Genomic DNA, 18370 nt, shown 5'->3' on the forward strand with positions numbered 1-18370 from the left:
TCTATTAACTGCCAAGAGCAAGCGACACTACTCTATCATCTTCCTGGACCTGTCCTCTGCCTTTGACACAGTGGACCATTCCCTATTACTACAGACCCTCTCATCCCTTGACATCATAGACTTGGCCCTATCCTGGATCTCGTCATACCTAACTGACCGAACATTCAACGTCTCCCATTCATACACCACCTCACCTCGCCCCCTATCTGTTGGAGTCCCGCAAGGTTCAGTTCTAGGGCCCCTGCTCTTCTCCATTTACACTTTTGGCCTGGGACAGCTCATAGAATATCACGGTTTTCAGTATCATCTCTATGCTGATGACACGCAGATCTACATCTCTGGACCAGATATCACCACCCTACTAACCAGAATCCCTCAATGTCTATCCGCTATTTCATCCTTCTTCTCTGCTAGATTTCTAAAACTTAACATGGACAAAACAGAATTCATTGTCTTTCCCCCATCTCACGCGACCCCCAACGAACCTATCCATTACAGTAAACGGCTGCCCACTCTCCCCAGTCCCACAAGCTCGCTGTCTCCGGGTAATCCTTGACACTGATCTCTCCTTCAAACCGCATGTCCAAGCCCTTTCCACTTCCTGCCGCCTTCAACTCAAAAATATTTCACGGATCCGTACATTCCTAAACCAAGAATCTGCAAAAACCCTAGTCCATGCCCTCATCATCTCCTGCCTCGACTACTGTAACCTCCTGCTCTTTCACCTCCCCTCGAACACTCTCGCACCCCTCCAGTCTATTCTAAACTCAGCTGCCCGACTAATCCACCTGTCCCCCCGCTATTCCCCAGCCTCTCCCCTCTGTCAATTCCTTCACTGGCTCCCCATTACCCAGAGACTCCAGTACAAAAGCCTAACCATGACATACAAAGCCATCCACAACCTGTCTCCTCCATACATCTTTGACCTAGTCTCCCGGTAATTTCCTGCATGCAACCTCTGATCCTCACAAGATCTCCTTCTCTACTCCGCTCTTATCTCCTCTTCCCACAATCGCATACAAGATTTCTCTCGCGCATCACCCCTACTCTAGAACTCTCTACCACAACATATCAGACTCTCACCTACCATCGAAACCTTCAAAAAGAACCTGAAGACCTACCTCTTCCGGCAAGCCTACAACCTGCAGTAATCACCGATCGACCAAACCACTGCACGACCAGCTCTTTCCTTACCTACTGTATCCTCACCCATCCCTTGGAGATTGTGAGCCCTCGCGGGCAGGGTCCTCTCTCCTCCTGTACCAGTTGTGACTTGTATTGTTCAAGATTATTGTACCTGTTTTTATTATGTATATCCTTCCTCACATGTAAAGTGCCATGGAATAAATGGCGCTATAATAATAAATAATAATAATAATAATCATGTACTTGGGAACTATAGAAACAGCTAAAGATCTAAACATATGATGTCTATGGACATCTGTCGATATGTGCACACGTTATGTAGCGTTTTCCCAGGCAAAACCCCTTCAGAAAAACACTAGCAGTCATTTTCCTTAGGTAGCCATGTCGGTGTAGTCGGTAAGCCAAACCTTCGAATCCTCAGTTTCTCTGACCCCAACTCCCTCCTACATGGCTCATGTTTAACCCCTTAATGACTGCCGATATGCCATTTAACAGCAGCAGTTAAGGGTACTTAAACCACAGTGCCGCTTTTTAACGACGCTGAGGAATAAGGTGTTAACTCCCCCCAGAGTCGGGGGCTGAGACCCCAGAGAACATGATTTGGGTTGGTTTTTACCGACCCTGGTGTTGCGATCGCCGTTATTAACGGCAACCGGAAAAAAAAAAAGTCTGATTTTCTATTTAATTTCTCTCTCCTCTGATGTGATCGCATATCAAAGGAGAAAAAAATAGGCTGCCCCGATCACCCGCTCGGTACCTCTGGTGTCCCTGCATGCCCCCGTGAAGTCCCCTGGGCCGCCAGTGTCTTCTTCCAGGAGAAAATGGTGGGTGCATGCGCAATGCACCCGCCAAGATCTGCTGGCCTGCACTCGGCAACAATAGGAAATTTTTAGACCCTTAACACAGTGACGAAAATAAAAAAAAATTGTAAATCAAACCCCCCTTTATCACACCCAAAGTTAGCTAAAAAAAATTAAATAAAAAATGTATTTATTTCCATTTTTCCACTAGGGTTCGAGTTGTGCTAAAGTTAGGGGTTTAGGGTTGGGATTAGGATTAGGGGTGTGGTAGGGTTAGGTTTGTGGTTAGGGTTATGGTTAGGGGTGTGTTGAAGTTAGGTTAGTGGTTAGGGTTATGTTAGGGTTGGGATTAGGGTTAGGGGTGTGTTATTGTCAGCTGAAGCGTGTGCACAACACAGCGCATGCGATGAATATGAGAAAGCTTTGAAGCAGCTTGAAGATCATCTAATTGTAAAGTATCATTTTGCCGTTTTGTTTAGCTGCTGTTCACCGTATTTATTCTCATTCTTCAGTTTAATTGTACTTATCATGTTTGAAGCATTGTCAGTTACAATTGTAAGAATCTGTTCTTTTTTCAGTTCATAATCATGCAGAACTTTTTGTTCTAAGGCCTGTAGAAACTGGCTGGTGTGATGAGCTTTAGTATCTTTTACTGCCAGTGTCTTGATAACCATTTTCTTCTTGTCACAAACAAATAGAATGTTGTTAGCAAAATTGTTCACTCTGTGATGTATGCAGGCATCCATTTTAAGAAATATAAAGTGTTTCTTGAGAATCTTTTTAAGATCCTCCTTTTGGTTAAGGGGTTCTTCAATCACTAATTTTCTAATACTTTCTCTTTCCAGAGAAACACCAAGTTTGCAAGCCATTTTTCTATTTAGAGCTGTAAAAGCCGGTCGTGCAAATAATGATAATGGTACGCCTTCTTTCTTGACAAGCTCCGTGAGCTGTCTGAGCACTGGTTTCTGGGTGTCGCTGTGATATTTCTCAGTCGCCTCTTTGAAAACTTCTGGGTGTAAATGTCTTTTTAGATTGGAAGCTCTCGTAGGAGCATTTTTATCATTGCCTGAGTATGCACTGATTTTGAGCTCACAGCATTTGTTTTCATCTGTCACTGACACACAAAGTATTTTTTATCTTGAGTTAATGTGAAATGCTCAAATACAGCTGACTTTATAGGAAGATTCAGGCATTTTGTAATCATATAAATTTGCTCTCAAAATATTGTTGTCCTTTAAAAATAAATAAGGTGTAATGTAATTCCTACAAGAATAGGGAATAATGTACACTGCTCAAAAAAATAAAGGGAACACTTAAACAACGGAATATAACTCCAAGTAAAACTGTCCACTTTGGAAGCAACACTGTTTGACAATCAATTTCACATGCTGTTGTGCAAATGGAATAGATAACAGATGGAAATTATTGGCAATTATCAACATAGTAACATAGTAACATAGTTAGTAAGGCCGAAAAAAGACATTTGTCCATCCAGTTCAGCCTATATTCCATCATAATAAATACCCAGATCTACGTCCTTCTACAGAACCTAATAATTGTATGATACAATATTGTTCTGCTCCAGGAAGACATCCAGGCCTCTCTTGAACCCCTCGACTGAGTTCGCCATCACCACCTCCTCAGGCAAGCAATTCCAGATTCTCACTGCCCTAACAGTAAAGAATCCTCTTCTATGTTGGTGGAAAAACCTTCTCTCCTCCAGACGCAAAGAATGCCCCCTTGTGCCCGTCACCTTCCTTGGTATAAACAGATCCTCAGCGAGATATTTGTATTGTCCCCTTATATACTTATACATGGTTATTAGATCGCCCCTCAGTCGTCTTTTTTCTAGACTAAATAATCCTAATTTCGCTAATCTATCTGGGTATTGTAGTTCTCCCATCCCCTTTATTAATTTTGTTGCCCTCCTTTGTACTCTCTCTAGTTCCATTATATCCTTCCTGAGCACCGGTGCCCAAAACTGGACACAGTACTCCATGTGCGGTCTAACTAGGGATTTGTACAGAGGCAGTATAATGCTCTCATCATGTGTATCCAGACCTCTTTTAATGCACCCCATGATCCTGTTTGCCTTGGCAGCTGCTGCCTGGCACTGGCTGCTCCAGGTAAGTTTATCATTAACTAGGATCCCCAAGTCCTTCTCCCTGTCAGATTTACCCAGTGGTTTCCCGTTCAGTGTGTAATGGTGATATTGATTCCCTCTTCCCATGTGTATAACCTTACATTTATCATTGTTAAACCTCATCTGCCACCTTTCAGCCCAAGTTTCCAACTTATCCAGATCCATCTGTAGCAGAATACTATCTTCTCTTGTATTAACTGCTTTACATAGTTTTGTATCATCTGCAAATATCGATATTTTACTGTGTAAACCTTCTACCAGATCATTAATGAATATGTTGAAGAGAACAGGTCCCAATACTGACCCCTGCGGTACCCCACTGGTCACAGCGACCCAGTTAGAGACTATACCATTTATAACCACCCTCTGCTTTCTATCACTAAGCCAGTTACTAACCCATTTACACACATTTTCCCCCAGACCAAGCATTCTCATTTTGTGTACCAACCTCTTGTGCGGCACGGTATCAAACGCTTTGGAAAAATCGAGATATACCACGTCCAATGACTCACCGTGGTCCAGTCTATAGCTTACCTCTTCATAAAAACTGATTAGATTGGTTTGACAGGAGCGATTTCTCATAAACCCATGCTGATATGGAGTTAAACAGTTATTCTCATTGAGATAATCCAGAATAACATCCCTCAGAAACCCTTCAAATATTTTACCAACAATAGAGGTTAGACTTACTGGCCTATAATTTCCAGGTTCACTTTTAGAGCCCTTTTTGAATATTGGCACCACATTTGCTATGCGCCAGTCCTGCGGAACAGACCCTGTCGCTATAGAGTCACTAAAAATAAGAAATAATGGTTTATCTATTACATTACTTAGTTCTCTTAGTACTCGTGGGTGTATGCCATCCGGACCCGGAGATTTATCTATTTTAATCTTATTTAGCCGGTTTCGCACCTCTTCTTGGGTTAGATTGGTGACCCTTAATATAGGGTTTTCATTGTTTCTTGGGATTTCACCTAGCATTTCATTTTCCACCGTGAATACCGTGGAGAAGAAGGTGTTTAATATGTTAGCTTTTTCCTCGTCATCTACAACCATTCTTTCCTCACTATTTTTTAAGGGGCCTACATTTTCAGTTTTTATTCTTTTACTATTGATATAGTTGAAGAACAGTTTGGGATTAGTTTTACTCTCCTTAGCAATGTGCTTCTCTGTTTCCTTTTTGGCAGCTTTAATTAGTTTTTTAGATAAAGTATTTTTCTCCCTATAGTTTTTTAGAGCTTCAATGGTGCCATCCTGCTTTAGTAGTGCAAATGCTTTCTTTTTACTGTTAATTGCCTGTCTTACTTCTTTGTTTAGCCACATTGGGTTTTTCCTATTTCTAGTCCTTTTATTCCCACAAGGTATAAACCGCTTACACTGCCTATTTAGGATGTTCTTAAACATTTCCCATTTATTATCTGTATTCTCATTTCTGAGTATATTGTCCCAGTCTACCAGATTAAGGGCATCTCTAAGCTGTTCAAACTTTGCCTTCCTAAAGTTCAATGTTTTTGTGACTCCCTGACAAGTCCCCCTAGTGAAAGACAGGTGAAACTGCACAATATTGTGGTCGCTATTTCCTAAATGCCCAACCACCTGCAGATTTGTTATTCTGTCAGGTCTATTAGATAGTATTAGGTCTAAAAGTGCTGCTCCTCTGGTTGGATTCTGCACCAATTGTGAAAGATAATTTTTCTTGGTTATTAGCAGAAACCTGTTGCCTTTATGGGTTTCACAGGTTTCTGTTTCCCAGTTAATATCCGGGTAGTTAAAGTCCCCCATAACCAGGACCTCATTATCAAGACACACTCAATAAAGGAGTGGTTCTGCAGGTGGGGACCACAGACCACATCTCAGTACCAATGCTTTCTGGCTAATGTTTTGGTCACTTTTGAATGTTGGTTGTGCTTTCACTCTCGTGGTAGCATGAGGCGGACTCTACAACCCACACAAGTGGCTCAGGTACTGCAGCTCATCCAGCATGGCACATCAATGCGAGCTGTGGCAAGAAGGTTTGCTGTCTCTGTCAGTGTAGTGTCCAGAGACTGGAGGCGCTACCAGGAGACGTGGAGGGGGCCATAGTAGGGCAACAACCCAGCAGCAGGACCACTACCTCAGCCTTTGTGCAAGGAGGAACAGGAGGAGCACTGCCAGAGCCCTGCAAAATGACCTCCAGCAGGCCACAAATATGCATGTGTCTGCACAAACTGTTAGAAACCAACTCCATGAGGATGGTCTGAGTGTCCGACGTCCACAGATGGGGGTTGTGCTCACAGCCAAACACCATGCAGGATGCTTGGCATTTGCCACAGAACACCAGGATTGGCAAATTCACCACTGGCACCCTGTGCTCTTCACAGATGAAAGCAGGTTCACACTGAGCATATGTGACAGACGTGACAGAATCTGGAAACGCCGTAGAGAGTGATCTGCTGCCTGCAATATCCTTCAGCATGACCGGTTTGGCAGTGGGTCAGTAATGGTGTGGGGTCGTATTTTTTTTGAGTGCCGCACAGCCGTCCATGTGCTTGCCAGCGGTAGCCTGACTGCCATTAGGTACCGAGATGAGATCCTCAGACCCCTTGTGAGACCATATGCTGGTGCGGTTGACCCTGGGTTCCTCCTAATACAGGACAATGCAAGACCTCATGTGGCTGGAGTGTGTCAGCAGTTCCTGCAACATGAAGGCATTGAAGCTATGGACTGGTCTGCCCGTTCCCCAGACCTGAATCCGATTGAGCACATCTGGGACATTATGTCTCGCACCATCCACCAACGTCACGTTGCACCACAGACTGTCCAGGAGTTGGCGGATGCTTTAGTCCAGGTCTAGGAGGAGATCCCTCAGGAAGAATGAGCGTGTCACATCTTTTAACAGTTTCAGGGTTTCTGAACCCTGAAGTGGTTAAAAGAAATGACATAGGATGGAACATGTGCCCAGTAATATTGTTTTGACAGCTGAGCCTGCACTATACAGGACTGCTGGCGGTGTGTCATACAGCAGTGATGGGAGCTCGCTCTCTTATAGCAGTGATTAAATGGCACATACCAATTAGTAGGAAGTATATATTCGGACACAAGCTCTAATGTGTGTGTGATACATTATAATCTATACAGTCGTGTATATAGAACACCAATCAGGCTTAACATTAGTTTTCAGTGAAATGTGATATCTGAGCATCTGCAAAATGGCTTTTTTTGTGTGGTAGTACGCAGTGATTTATGTTGTACCTAAAGGTACCGTCACACTAGACGATATCGCTAGCGATCCGTGACGTTGCAGCATCCTCGCTAGCGATATCGTCCAGTGTGACAGGCAGCAGCGATCAGGCCCCTGCTGTGCTGTCGCTGGTCGGGGAAGAAAGTCCAGAACTTTGTTTCGTCGCTGGACTCCCCGCAGACATCGCTGAATCGGCGTGTGTGACACCGATTCAGCGATGTCTTCACTGGTAACCAGGGTAAACATTGGGTAACTAAGCGCAGGGCCGCGCTTAGTAACCCGATGTTTACCCTGGTTACCATCCTAAAAGTAAAAAAAACAAACAGTACATACTTACCTACAGCCGTCTGTCCTCCAGCGCTGTGCTCTGCTCTCCTCCTGTACTGGCTGTGAGCGTCGGTCAGCCGGAAAGCAGAGCGGTGACGTCACTGCTCTGCTTTCCGGCCGCTGTGCTCACACAGACAGTACAGGAGGAGTGAAGAGCACAGCGCTGGAGGACAGACGGCTGTAGGTAAGTATGTAGTGTTTGTTTTTTTTTACTTTTAGGATGGTAACCAGGGTAAACATCGGGTTACTAAGCGCAGCCCTGCGCTTAGTTACCCGATGTTTACCCTGGTTACCGGCATCGTTGGTCGCTGGAGAGCGGTCTGTGTGACAGCTCTCCAGCGACCAAACAGCGACGCTGCAGCGATCCGGATCGTTGTCGGTATCGCTGCAGCTTCGCTAAGTGTGACGGTACCTTAAGTGGTTCAAGGAAAGACAACCAGTTAGCTGAAGTCATAGACGCCTAGAGTTCAGTGATGCACACTCTGCAAAGGCTAGCATGTCTGGTCTGATCCCACAGAGGTGCTACTACAGCATAAGTTGCTGAAAAATGTTATGCTGAACATCTCCAGAGGTTTTTTGAATTGTGGCTGATGTCCATGCCAAGCATGCAATATTGTAGGGCATTTCCTAATCATGCAGGTTATAACTGCAGGGTTATTGTTTTCTACATCATTTCAAGGTAACTACAGTTTTTATCTGTAGCTCTAATATTAGGAGCCTAGAGAAAGCAAATACTCCAAAATTGCATGTCAAATAGAAGGATATTTCCTATGTGTGCCACATTGATATTTTCTCATTTTCCTCCCTCAAGTTGACTTTTAATTTTTTCTTTAACGTCCCTTTAGGAATTTGTCTATTATTAGCAGGTAACATGATCTAAATTCCAAAACTGTGAAACAGGTTTTATCACGCAATCGGAAAGTGCGACTGTAATCGTCAGAGAATGAAGACTCCTAGCCTACAAGTATGCTTTGATCTGGATTTAGTGGAAAATTTGTCGTTGCCTACTAAGCACTTCCCATAATTGAGGATGTTACAGATTCTTAATTCTCACTTTATCCATTATCAGAATAAAAGGTTATCTTAGGAAAAGGGCTGGAGAGACAACTGTTTAAAGAAAGCGATGGTGTCCTCCAATTTACCGTAGTTTTCCAAAACAAAGACTAGTGATCAAGAAAAAACGATGGCCATATTGGTGCATTTTCTGTAATCGGCTCTTTTCTTGACAGATTCTTTTAATTCTGTTATTTGTGGCAGAAGTGATGACATACAGATTTACATCTAGGTCCAGAAATATTCAGACAGTGACCGAATCTTCATGTTTTTGGCCTGTATTTGCCATTACTTTTTATTGAAAATGAAACAATTGACATTATATTGAAGTGCAGACTGTCAAATTTAATTAAAGCGGTTGAACAAAAATATCCCGAGTAATGTTTAGGAATTGCAACCATTTTTCTACAGATCAAATAGACCAAAAAATTTAATGCTCTCCTATTGTACCTTTTTAAACAATACCTATATGGAAAACTAGGCGTATGAAGCCATACATACGGTAAATTCAATAAACTTTAGTAAGTACAAGTAACAAAACAGATAAAAAGGAGATGCTAAAACAGAAGTAACTCTCACCAGAGTTATTACTGTGCAAGCTGTATAAATATAACATGCATATTAGATTTAAAAATATTTATAAAAAAACAGGTTCATCCAATATACCTTCCTTACACAGGGATATATACCATTTATGTGTACATGCTAGAGAAATCATATGCAGGGTTCTATGAAACAGGCAATATCAAGGTGGTGAGAAAGTTCTTCTGAACAAAATAGTATCTGTATCACAATTTAAAACAATGAATTGCACAAAATGGCAGAATACTTTTTTCAATCAAAAACATTTTTATTGAGCAGACTTTTACATACTTACAAAATGGTTGATTAAAATAATCATATTATACAATCCCAAGAAATTGAGTACAATTTTGTATCAATCATTGTCTCTGACAAGAATGCAATGCCCAATCTACCCCTCCCCCTCCATCTTCCCTCTTACCCAGCTGAACTCACATTTTAATATTTTTGATGGTACAATATGTAGACAACAATTTAAACATGAGAACCATAGAGTAAGGTGTTTCATATCTGAAATATTAGGTCTCCTTTAAAGGAGAAGTACCGTAAGTTAAATATGACATCTCTTGCCATGACCTCCGACTACCTTTTTAAATGCTCAAATATGCACAAATAACCCTCCTTATTATATTTATGCAAGTATCTTAATCCTCTCCATTTCCATTCCCCAAAACCTTTCAAGTATTACAATACCCTGACAAAGGAGGGGCTATTTCAGATATAGGTGTACTTGCAATATTCTCCCATTCCCAACTATTTCTTACATGCCCACCAGATTTTATGGACAAAGTTTAAAGTCAGGAAGCATCCAGGCTTGGACCTAAGCCTGCATGACTCTAGTAGTTCTACTAAATTACCCTCACCCCCCAAGAAATTTTAGCACTGGGAAGGCTGCTCCCTGAACACCCTCCAAAGCGCATCCTCTAAAATGTTAAAATTGAGAGGCTAAAAAAAGCCTAAGTCTGTGGCAAGTCCAAACTCTCGATATTTTGGGGCATCTGTAGCTTCTCTAACTGTATCCTGGGTTTACCCCTTTTCCAATTCAAGTCCCTGAAAATGTTACGCATCTTCCTAAACCAATATTTGGGAATCCAAACAGAAGAATTATGCAGTATATAAAGAATGTAGGCATAAGGCACATTTTGATCAAATTTGTCCTTCCCAAGGCCTCTGAGAGCGGCGATTTCCTCCATGCTTCAACTTTATTTCTGGACCTAATTACCAATGGACTCCGGTTTAGGTTACATGCACATATTGCGGATTTGCCTGTGGATTTTCCCGCACAGAATCTGCATCTCTTGCCAGAAAACGCAGCTAAAAATCTGCGCGTTTTTGGTGCGTTTTTTTATGTGGATTTGATGCGTTTATGTGTTTTGTTTTTTTTTAATGCTTTTTTTCATCCGGACTTCTATGTGTTTTTGAAAGCTAAATAAAGATCTATTATTGAACAAAAAAAAGAATTGTGATGTCATTTCTTGTCCAACCTCTTCATTTACATACTCCATTGAAGAATAATGTTTACACACACATATAGATAGATAGATCTATATATAAATATATGTATCTCTAGATAGATCTACAGATAAACAGATCTATCAATAGATGGATCTATCTATAGATCTAGCTATCTATCTACAGATATATCTAACCATCCATCTATAGATATATCTATCCATCCTGCGGTTTTGCTGTAGATTTGACTGAATCAATGGAAGTCAATGCGTGCCCAAACGCTGCAGATCCGCAAAAAGAATTGACATGCTGCAGAAAATAAAACACTGCGATTCCGCTTGTTTTTTTTCCGCAGAATGTGCACAGCGTTTTTGAATTTCCCATTGATTAACATTATGTGCACAACGCACTGCGGATTTGAGGCAATTCCGCGTATCTAAAAACGCTGCTGAAACGCATCAAAATCTGCAACGTGTGCACATACCCTTAGAGGGATATAATCTTTTGTCTCTCTCATAATATATATGGCAAGATATTTAAAGGGAACCAGTCACGTCATTTGTAGTATATAAAATGTCCCCAGTACGTTGCTAGTGATGCAATGTGCATTTTTTCCATTGCAATCCTTATCAGAAAGCACTTTTCATAATTATATCTTACCTGCTCGTTTAGTCATGGGGTGTGTTTCATTGCGTTCAGTCAGGGTTGTCCCCATCCATGCAATTTGAGTTATGTCCTGTGGTTTTCGCCGACGTCACTGTACAGTATATCCCGCTCTTGCACAGTTTATGGTGTTGCTGTTCTTGAGCAGTGTATTTTGGGGGTGCCACACTTGCGCAATATGTAATTGGGGTGCCGTGCTTGCACATTGTCTGTCAGTGAGCTGCGCATCCGACGTGACAAGCGGCTCCCCGCGCACTGAAGCTGTTTGTAGTTCCCAGCTTTACTGACAGTGTGGGCATGCCCCAGAGCCGCTGCGTGTCAGTTAGTGAAGCTGGGCAGAACTCCCTTATGACTAAACGAGCAGGCAAGATATAACTTACAGGGGCAGTTTTAATGGAAAAAATGTATAAGGGTGGTTTCACACTTGCGTTTTTGTCTGCAGCGTTTTTTGCACAAAAAACGCATGCGTTTTTTTTCCCTATGTTTAACATTGAAAACGCATGCGTTTTTTGTTGTACGCGTTTGGTCGCGTTTTAAAACGCATGCTTTTTTTGCTGCATGCGTTCTTTTTCAGAAATGCAACTTGTAGTATTTTTTAGAGCGTTTTTTGGACCAAAAAAACACGCATGTGTTTTCATGCGTTTTTTTTGGGTCAAAAAATACATTGGAGTCAATGGGGACGCATGCGTTTTTTTGTGCATGCGTTTTTTTCCGTTAAAAAATGCATGCGTTTTTATATTAAAAAACCAGAAAACACACTGATATGCCACCCCCCAACATAAAGGTGATAAAGGGATCCTAACCCTAACCCTAACCCTAAGGGATCCTAACCATAACCCTACCCCTAACCCTACCCCTAACCCTAAGGGATCCTAACCCTACCCCTAACCCTAACCCCTTTAGGGTTAGGGGTAGGGGTAGGGTTAGGATCCCTTAGGGTTAGGGGTAGGGTTAGGGGTAGGATCCCTTTAGGGTTAGGGTTAGCAGTAGGGTTAGGGTTAGGATCCCTTTAGGGTTAGGGTTATGATCCCTAACCCTATTTCTGTTTATAGTGGGTTTTTTACTTTATTTTGATGATTGGCAGCTGTCACACATTTCTCAGCATGCGTTTAAAAAACGCAAACGCATGAAAAAAACGCATGTAAACGCGTCAAAACGCCACGTTTTTTCACCACATGCAAAAACGCATGCGTAAAAAAAACGCAGCGTTTGCACGCGTTTACATGCGTTTTTTCACCATGCTTTTTTTGCGTTTTTTACCGCAAAAACGCACCTAAAAAAAACGCAAACGTGAAACCAGCCTTAGTGATGCACATTGCATCCCTAACAACGCACTGGGGACACTTTAGATGCTACAAAGGACGGGAAAGGTTCCCTTTAAATGTTGAAACTACTGGGACCATGAAAAAACTACTTATGGTAGTCCTGAGATGTCTTTATAGTCCAAGGGAACCAGTTCAGTCTTTGACCAATTTATGTTCAGTTCTGAGAAAGCCCCAAATCTCTTTATAGATCTCATTATAATCGGAAGCAACATTTTTATATTATTGAAAAATAACAGCTCATTTGCATATAGACCAATCTTTTCTTCATGATTCCCATATTTAAAACCCACTATCCCATTATGTTGTCTAATAATACAAGCTAACGGTTCAATTGCTATAGCAAAAAGTGAGGGTGACAGCGGGCAGCCCCGTCTCGTTCCTCTGTAAAGCTCAAGGTTTCCAGAAACCTCTCAGTTTACTCTTATTTTAGCAAGTCATAAGTAACATCTTTAAAGATTATACAAAAATTAAAGCAAAAAAATGACGACCCTACAATCTACAATGAGGTGGGGGAGACACAAAGTACAGGGGCTTATTTGCAGTGATGGTCAAGCCCTCTTGCGGGAATGGAGATAGATAAGGCTGCATGTTGTCACCAGCCAGTATGTGTGGTGCTTTTGGGTGCGGTGGAGTTTGATTTACTTTATACATCAGCTTAACCAATTTTACATAGTTAATAGTAATGAGCGAACGTGCTCGGATAACTATTATCTGAGTATCTTGGACGTGCTCAGATAATATATTTGAGACCCTGCAACTGCATGTTTTGCGACGTTAGACAGCCGCAACACATGCAGGGATTGCCTGTTTGTTTTGCAATTCTCGCATGTGTTGCAGCTGTCTAACGTCGCAAAACATGCAGCTGCAGGGACTCGAATATATTATCCGAGCACGTCCAAGATACTCAGCATGCTCGGATAAAATGTTATCCAAGCACATTTGCTCATCTTTCTTTTGCACAGCCCAAATATAACCCAATTTGACACTATCAAATGCTTTGGTGGCATCTAAGGATTAGGCCCCTTTCACACATCAGTTTTTTGCCATCAGTCGCAATCCATCGAATTTTGAAAAAAATGGATCCGGCGACTGATGCTGCCGGATCCGTTTTCTTCTCATAGACTTGTATTAGCGGCGGATTGCAACAGATGGCCTCCCGTTTCATTTGTCGTTCGCCGGATCCGTCGGAAATTGTTTGTCTGGCGGCCGGAGACGACGGACAAAGTAACGTTTATCGTGTACGTCGAAAAAACGGACAGTGACGGATCCGCCGACATCCGTCGTTTGCTAGAATGGAAGCCTATGGCGCTGGATCTATCAAATGACGGGATCTGGCGACAGATTCCGTTTTTTTTTTAACTGTGCATGCTCCGATCCAAATAGCCAGATGCGCTAGTCGGATCTGTCCAAAAAACGGATCTGTCGCATCAGTTTTTCACAATCTGTGACTGACGGTAAAAAACTGATGTGTGAAAGGGGCCAAAGACGCCCTTCCGACTAGGATCCACCTGTGCCGCTTGTGCAAATCTAAAAAAAAAAAAAAGCCTACTCAGATGTATGGCAGTTGACTTAGAGGGCATAAAGCCAGCCTGGTCTGATTCAATAACTGCTAAGTCAGGAGGCCAGCATTTTAGCCAATATCTTGACATCTGCTGTCAGCAATGAGATAGGCCTGTAAGAGTCAGGTGGTTCTCTATCTTTTCCATTCTTGGGCAGAACAGCGATTACCGCTTCATATAACTACTTTGGTACACCTCTGATAAAAATGCATTATTAATCATTTCCAGATAGTTCGGTAGTATTTCTTCATCAAAATGTTTATAGATTTCTATCGGAAGGCCATTCGATCCTGCGGCCTTACACTTAGCCATTTTCCCAGCAGCCTGACAAATTTCTTCCAAGGAAATTGGGTGATATAAAATAACTGTATCATTATCTTCCAGACAAGGGAGAGTTGTCGCTGAGAGGTAATCCATTATATCATCTTGTAAGGAATTAATTTTAGACAAATATAGGTTAGAAAAGAAGCTATGAAAGACATTTAGTATTTCCGGGGTCCTGCCGCCCATATTGCACACAACATTCCTCATTCGATAGCATTTTCTTTTTCGGCCTTGGCCATCTTTGCAAGTAACCGACTCGTGGCCTCGCTCTCCTCACAGAATTTCTGGTTTAAAAACATACGTTTATTTTCGGCCTGCTCTGGAACCGAGTGCAATCACTCTGCTTCGCTGGGTAAATTATGGAATATTACAACCCAAGTGTCCTCATTCTTCTTTTAATGTCTATGTACATTCCGCACAGAAGTCTGTAAAAAAAGGACACTCTGCCATCCAACTGATATGTCCTGTTTCTCCCATGCCTTCCTTGGTATGATATCCCGATTTTTATAATGTAAGATTTTAATCAGGATAGGACTAGGAGGTCTGCGACTGGGCTGGGTCTCATGGGAAACGTGTAGGCCATTTTCACTGCAAACAGTGGATGATTTCTTTGCCAAAAGGTATCTAGCAGCCGCTTTTCAAAAAAAGCCATCTGGGTCTCTCCCCTCCACTTCTTCAGGGACACCCACCAGCCTGATATTACACCGCAGGTGATTTCCCAGACCATCAGTCTTGGCCATTTAAGTGGAAACTACTCCACTACCCCTAAGTCACCAACGCTCCCCTCCACAGCCATTTTTTGCATATCGTGCCACATTGTCAGAATGGTCTCTTAAATATAGCCTGCCTGGTTTGTTAACGTGACCAGTGTGGAATTACATTTGTTATCAGCATTCAAAACATCAGTTACAGATGGTGGATTTTACATCAAGGCTGCTCTCTGCGTGCTTGGAAATCAGCTCTACATTATCTTGCACCTGGGAGTTTGATGCAATGCCGTGGGGGATTTCCTCCTCTTCAACTAATGCAGCAAATCTAGATCCTATTGGGGACATTATGTTGTTCCCTTGTGTGCCAGTCACTAACATGTTTTTGTGGGCTTTGGGTGAATGCTCTGTAAGCGTATTTCTCCAGTCTGGCTGCTACCTCTCCTACATCTCTGCCACAGGACACACTGGCACCTGGAAAAAACACTTCCAGCCTGCAGGATCCGTCAGCCACCATGGAGGAGTCTTTTCTCCCCTAAATTGCACCTCAGGATGTGTCTTAAAGGATGAATGCAGCGGAAGCTCCCTTTTCAATGAATGCATACTAGGCCATGCCTCATGGTAGGATACTTTTAATCAAGACAGTTTGCATTCACATAGATACATTGAGAAATAAAGATACGGTAATAATAATAATAATCTCTTATTTATATAGCGCCAACATATTCCGCAGCACTTTACAGTTGGCACACAATGTCATCGCTGTCCCCAATGGGGCTCACAATCCATATTCCCTATCAGTACGTCTTTGGAATGTGGGAGGAAACTTGAGGAAACCCACGCAAACACGGGGAGAACATACAAACCCCTTGCAGATGTTGTCCTTGGTGTACACTTTTATTCTTTACCAATACCCTGAAATTTCACTCCTCTTTTTGTTTAGGATCTCATTCTTATTTGTATCTGAGTAAAGCTTCTTGTGTGAATGAGTCTTTACATGTACAGTGATGAGGCTTAATGTAGCAATAAGGGATTTTTTCAATCACTGTGCAGGCAATTTAATTTTTTTTATGAAGTCTAATAGTGTGATTTGTTTTTGGCTGATAATTCCTGTCAAGTCTCTACCCACATCGTCCTTTCATGTAGGATTTGAGAAGAGAACTTGCTTTTATAGTTTGTGTGAATGGTTTCCGTCTAGACAGGTTAGCAGTCTTCCTTTGACAAAGCCATGAGAAGATAATAATGTACACATCCTAGCATATAACCCAAATAGGAAGGATTTAATCCTCATATAGCCACACTCTATTACACTAGCGTGCCATGGTCGTGCAAACTGCTGGATTATCTCATTTCATAGATTATTGTTAATGTTCAAAATATTTGTCCTCCCGGAATCACGATAAAGCTGATTCTGTATAGTTTCTCCACTGTATATTTTATTGCTCAGATCTGAATACTTTTTGGCTTTTGATGAAACCTTGTTGATTAATCTGACTTTTTAGTTTGATTGAGATTAACAGGAATCTCATAACTAGTTCTGTTTCTGATAATCTATGGTGCCAATTGTCAAGGCTGCAAAGGGGTTGTTCGGGCAAATAATATAGATGACCTATCTATCTATATTACACTAGATGGTGGCCCGATTCTAACGCATCGGGTATTCTAGAATATGCATGTCCACGTAGTATATTGCACAGCCCACGTAGTATATTGCACAGCCCACGTAGTATATTGCCCAGCCACGTAGTATATTGCCCAGCCACGTAGTATATTGCCCAGCCACGTAGTATATTGCCCAGCCACGTAGTATATTGCCCAGCCACGTAGTATATTGCCCAGCCACGTAGTATATTGCCCAGCGATGTAGTATACAGCACAGAGCCACGTAGTATATTGCACAGCGACGTAGTATACAGCACAGAGCCACGTAGTATATTGCACAGCGACGTAGTATACAGCACAGAGCCACGTAGTATATTGCCCAGCCACGTAGTATATTACCCAACCACGTATGTCACAGGTTAAAAAATAAAAAATACACATATACTCACCTTCCGAGAAATAAACATATACTCACCTTCCGAGGGAGCCCTTGTAGTCATGTCGCCTGTGTGCGGTGCACTCGGCAGCTTCCGGTCCCAGGGTTGGTAGCGCAGGACCCGTGATGACGTCGAGGTCACATGACCGTGACGTCATGGCAGGTCCTTCTCGCGCAGGCGCGCAGGACCTGTGATGAGGCCGCAGTCACATGACCGTGACGTCATGGCAGGTCCTTGTCGCATACCATCCTTGCCACGGGAACCTGCCGCTTGCATGGAGCAGTTACCGGAGCGTCGCGAGGAGCGGGAAAGGCGGCGGAAGGTGAGTAATGATTTTTTTTTTAATTACGGTATTATTATTTTTAACATTAGATCCTTTTACTATTGACGCTGCATAGGCAGCATCAATAGTAAAAACTTGGTCACACAGGGTTAATAGCGGCGGTAACGGAGTGCGCTACCCGCGGAATAATGGTCCGTTACCGCTGGCATTAACCCTGTGTGAGCAGTGACTGCGGGGAGTATGGAGCGGGCGCCGGGCACTGACTGCAGGGGAGTAGGGAGGGACTAATCGGACTGTGGCCGTTGCTGATTGGTCACGGCAGCCATGACAGGCAGCTGGCGAGACCAATCAGCGACTTGGATTCCATGACAGGCAGAGGCCGCGACCAATGAATATCCGTGACAGAAAGAAGGACAGACAGAAGGGCAGACAGAATGACGGAAGTGACCCTTAGACAATTATACAGTAGATTGGTGGGTGTTCAACATCCTGCACCCCCGCCGATCAGATGTTATTAACTCCAGTGGTGGCCGAATGTAATAATTAAACGGCACTGAAGAGCGCAGCTCCATTCAGTGTGTATCCGCCTCTTCTGGGTACTGCTAATCAACTCCAAGTTAGCAGGATATGGCTTTCTGAAAGAGTTGTGCTCATGATGATACAATTTTACCAAACATGGGCTCAAAATGACATAAGTGTAAGTAGCTTTTATCACAAATCCCAATAACTTAGACATTCTCCATTTAT

The 18370-nt window shown here is 42.6% G+C and overlaps 1 protein-coding gene across 6 annotated transcripts in view; it reads left to right on the forward strand.

The window, feature by feature from the left end:
* ASPSCR1 (ASPSCR1 tether for SLC2A4, UBX domain containing) overlaps positions 1-18370 on the forward strand; it is a 106524-nt gene that overhangs the window by 41950 nt on the left and 46204 nt on the right. The gene's annotated exons all lie outside the window — the stretch shown is intronic.

The sequence above is a fragment of the Ranitomeya imitator genome, chromosome 2 (assembly GCF_032444005.1).
Source record: "Ranitomeya imitator isolate aRanImi1 chromosome 2, aRanImi1.pri, whole genome shotgun sequence".
Lineage (NCBI taxonomy): Eukaryota > Metazoa > Chordata > Amphibia > Anura > Dendrobatidae > Ranitomeya > Ranitomeya imitator.